Source organism: Lactuca serriola, chromosome 8 (assembly GCF_051521515.1).
Source record: "Lactuca serriola cultivar US96UC23 chromosome 8, Lser_US96UC23_V15, whole genome shotgun sequence".
Lineage (NCBI taxonomy): Eukaryota > Viridiplantae > Streptophyta > Magnoliopsida > Asterales > Asteraceae > Lactuca > Lactuca serriola.
The window spans coordinates 31,078,827-31,083,991 of NC_136415.1; positions in this window are offsets into that span (position 1 = coordinate 31,078,827).

The window sequence follows — 5,165 nt, forward strand, 5'->3', positions numbered from 1 at the left end:
ATAAATTATTTTGCAAGAAATCATCAAATATGGATAATTATGTGATTAAATGTTAATTTGAATTATTTGTTATTTGATCCTTGTTGTTGTGAAAAGTTTCATATTTGGCCCTTTAGGTTTTATAGTTTAAATTTGAACCCCAAAAGTTTTGTTGTTTTGAAATTTAAATAGTTGAAACCCTAATGTTTTGAAAAAGGTTTCAAAACTTGCCCTCAAGTTTTGGAATTTAAATTTTGATTAAATAGTTTAATTTTGATGCATATTTAAATTCTAATCCCTAATGTGTTGAAATGTTTCAAAACTTGCCCTCAAGTTTTGGAATTTAAAAGTTGATTAAAAGTTTAATTAGGAATGTTAAATTCTAAAACTCAAGTATAGTTTTGAAAAAGTTCAAATCACACCCTTATGGGTTTTATTAACTAATTAAGGTGTTTAATTAAAGAGGTTTAATAAATCCATAAAAGTTAAGGTTTACAATTAAAGGTATAATTGTTAAATTAAACCACCTAATATTTTAAAAGTATAAAATACACCCTATACTATATATATAACATTAAAAGTCTAACATTATATATATGTATGAGTAAAAGTCAGTCTTACCGTTAGTAAGCCTCATTCACGAAGCTGGTCTATAAGGGGTGTTTAAGGAAATTGCCTATAAAATGGCGATTGAATGGGTATCCACTCTTACCCACCGCACTCTTGACTAGTGGAGGGTCGTTAGCCGAACGGGTAGGACAGGACGAAACCTTCCATTATAAGTATAATGAATTATAAAAGTAACTAAATGTTTTCAAAAATTCCCAATCTTAGTTACTTAGGCAAAAGTGAATTGATGTAATTCCATGAAATTACACTTTGTGCCCTTGCGAAGACGTTAGTGGAGCGTGTGTGGTTAACCGGCACACTAAATGGGTCTAAGCAAAGGAAGCAAAGGGTGACTCAATGTTTGTCATAGTTCGGTGGAGCGTGTGTGGTTTACCGGCACATCGAATAGGCGACTGTAACATGTGAGGGCACCATGTAAGTTTGCATGGTTATTCACACCCGCTTTGTGATCCTCGGCATCCCAGTCACAAACAAGAGGGGCATATCGAGATTTAAACATGCCATTGAAAGTTCAATGTATCTCAAAGGATCTAGGAGTTTTCATAGATTTAAAACTTAAATTCTTTTTTTTCGTTTTTCGTGGTGGAAATTAGTGAATCGTCATTCACTTACCTTCAAATATTCTGCAATTAGGGTTACGACATCCCTCTCCCGAGTTGTAGAATATTGTGTTGGGTCCTAGCCTTGGAATTTCATTTGGGTGATTTACCAAGGACTCAATCAATCAACTAACTTGAATTTGTTTTCTCCCGTTTTGTAGATGTCAGAGTTCGACAACTATGGTATTCCCAAATCCCGTGGAACAAGCATTCCACATGGAGATGATATTCCACGATTCGATCGAGGATCAAGAAATCATGCTTCACTTCCTCCTCCTCCTCCAATTATTCTCCCTAACCCACAAGATTGTAAAATTGAAAGGTTCAATATCACTCAAGCCCTTTTGGCAAGTAAACATAAAGAAGGAAAGTCGGTGTGTGCACACGTCCTAGGGATGAAGTCGCGCATTGATAGACTAAGAATGATGGGATCCGTTGTTAAGAGATGGCTGTTGATTGGGTTCTTCAGTCACTTCCCAACTCATATAGTAAGTTCGTAAGAGAGTACTATATGACGAACCACAACGTGACCCTTATAGATCTCACCTATATGCTTATTGCTGCCGAATCAGCAATGGTTTGGCGCAATAGAAAAGCAAAGTTGATTGGTGAATCTGCCTTCAAGACCTCTATGGATATAGACAATGGCAATGAAAGACATGAAATGATCGAAAAGTTTGATCATAAGAGAAAGGCGATGTCTGAAGTAGTTCCATGTGTTATTCCAAAAGAGTCAATTTGCTTTTATTGCCAAGAGAAGGGGCATTGGAGACGAAGTTGCCCTAATTACCTAAGAGATCTAAGAGATGGGGGAGTCAAAGGTATGACTGCGCTTTAGGTAAAAATCCACTATCTAACTCCATTAAGTTCCTATTCATTGATTCTTAATACATGATGTAATAAGATTACATTTGAGTGTTTTGTAGGGTCGGTGAAAAGAAAGGAAGCTTGATAAGAGAGCAAGATGAATCTAATCACAAGAGATGGATCTCGATCGCATGGACTTGAAGATTAGATTTTGAGCTTAGAAAGTTATGATAGAGTTGTTAGAAATTTTCTTTTGTACATAGTTTTCAATGGATTTTGCATTGTAAGGACAAATTTTTCCGCTGCTTTTATAAATAAAATAAATTTTGTTTGACTTATTTGTTTGTTTATTTCCTTACAATGAAATCGTTATGAAAATTGATGTTCGAATATTTCTACAACGAATGGATATGATTCTTAGTTATGTTATTTATGGAAATGTCAAGAATTTACCAAATAGGGAGAGTTTCTCATCGCCCAAAGTTTCAATTGGACAGAAACTTGGAATCATGCAACGTGGATGCACGATGAATGAGAAATTTCGTATTTGGAAATTAGACTGATTCGTTGACAAAGTGTCAAGTGAAGGACTAAGAGATCGAGCACACAAAGTTGCGTGTTGATCAAGTCCACCATAAGAATAACAAAGATATTCGTCATGATTTACTAAAGGTTTAGTAAATATGATTATACTTACAAGATTAAGTGTAATTCTGAATTGATTAAAGGGTTTAGATCAATAGCAGAACGAATAAGAAGAATCAAGTAGGCAGAAAGATAAAAGTTTCTCCATTCTAAGAAGATGGGAGAGTACCTTTTATGCTTTATGATAGGTCTTAATGATTAAGAACCATATCTCAATTGATCCTCTAAGTGAGTCTTGGTACAATTGTATGTCTAAGAAGAGGAATCAAGAATTGAAGAAATGGTTAAATCAAGAAGTCTATCATACTTCGTTCCAATAACAAGTCTTAAAGTTAAGATTGTGACAATGAGTGAAAAGTATTAAAGGTTTATAACATTCATCAAATGTAGGAAGTTGTGATGTCTTGAATAAGACAAAGGCCAACTAGTACCAATTTATGAAGTGTTTTGATAAAAGCTACACTAACTCTTGAATATTTGTTTGTCAAGAAATGGTTATTGACAAAAGAATCGTATATGTCAAGGAGTCAGTGGGAGTCTTAATGGTCTTGAATAGTTTCAAGAACAAATCAAATAAACCTTACCAATCATCACTAGCACACGAGTTGAGGTTGACAACCTATCGTATTGACATTATTTTGATTATGTGCTGTTCCAATTGAGTTAATTATGCATATGAGTTCTATGAGTTCTCATCTTGAATGCATAAAAGGCAAGGCACCTTAATCAATGAAAGGTACATTGATAAGAAAGGGTGAGATGCTTAACTACTTGGAAGACGTGGTGGGCAGCTGTGCTACCATGAGGCAAGAAATCAAGATTAAGAAAGTTCGATCCATATGAGTTTGAATTTGTCGTAAACGTTGGTTTTGACAAATTCACATGGATAGGAACATTTACACCGTTTAAAATCTAAGTGTCATAAGATTTCCTCCTTCATGAAAATGATTGTGAGGAAATGCTTTCACTAAGAAAGATTTTAAGAAGATAGTGATTGTAAAATTGCATTCTCAAATTCAATTATGGTTACGGCATCCCTTTCCATAATTTGAATTGTGAGGTTTGGCAATTAGTCTTAATTGTTTAGACACACATATGAACTATCGAAGGCAAAGGTGTATAAAGAATCCTTGATAAAAGATTATCAAAGCACTAAGTATTAGAAACATGAACTTAAGAAATTCAATAAGCATTGGTTTCTGAAAGTTAAGATGTTTATGAATACATGTCGAAGCTAGTGGGAGCATAAGTGTTATGTTTTATAATAATCATCATGATAGTGGGAGCATAAAAGTTATGATTGTATGATTATTAAGGAAAGTATTGCAAGGTTAGCAATATTAATTATAGAAAACAAGAGTCATACTTTGCAAAGTCGCAATAGTTGAAGAGTTGTTTTGCTATAATTAAGGGAGAGAATAGTATGCTTCATTTCAAATCTAAAGGTTTAGGTTGAGAAATGTTAATAAAATTTAGTAAAAGGTACAAAGTGTGTTCTTAAAATTTCGATTATGATTACGGCATCCCTCTTCACAATTCGAATTTTGAGAACATAGCAAATAAAACATTATGCGTCGTGTCCCATACGCTTCGGGTATAGGATCGATTGCAAATGCTTTAATGTTTGACCATTCTAAAAATTTCCAAATGTCGAGCGCATTTAGAGGGAAAAGTGACTAGAATTGGTTTTGACTAAAATAATTAAACAACTATCAAAGGACAATCCAAGTTCGACGAGGATTGGTCGCTTGTGAGTAGTTGGAAGTATAGTATTGGAAAATATGGAAATGTTTCCATATTGGATGGACCATATCGATATCATTACAAATAGATAAGATTCTATTAAGAATGAGTTGTCATATGGAACATATGGAAGTGTGTCCATATTGGGAATTGAATATTGAGAAATCTATGACTAAATTAGAAACTTCTATGCAAAAGGATGTTCAAAGAAAGTACTTTGAGTGAGAGACATCACGTCTATGGAATTGTCTTGTAACAATCTCCGATAGAAGACTCTGTAATATCATTGGCAATAGTCTTTGTGACTTTGGGACAGTAACATTACAAAAGAGATCATTGCATAGAATATTAGAATCTAGCATATTCTATAAGTAGCAAGAATTTGATATTCTTTCACTTATGAAAAAGGATTTGGAGTTGTGAAATGAGAATGATTGAAAATGTGTTCAATGTGATCTATTTCACAAAGTAAGAACCATAGGTAAACATTGTGTGCATGCTAGGAGCATGGGACAAGTGTTGTAATTCAAGTAAGAAGTTGATTACCCGAAACTACAAATAATGAGTAATCAATATGGTGATAAATAAAAGGTGTTTTATTTATGCTCAAAGGGTTGAGGCCATATGGGATTAGTATTATTCTTGTGTTTCACATTTGCATGTTTTGACTTCCAGAATAATTGAGTTTATTAAGAATAATCGAATTATTCAAACGGGCCACAGTCATTCATATGTTGGAAGTAGATATGAATAAAGACTGTC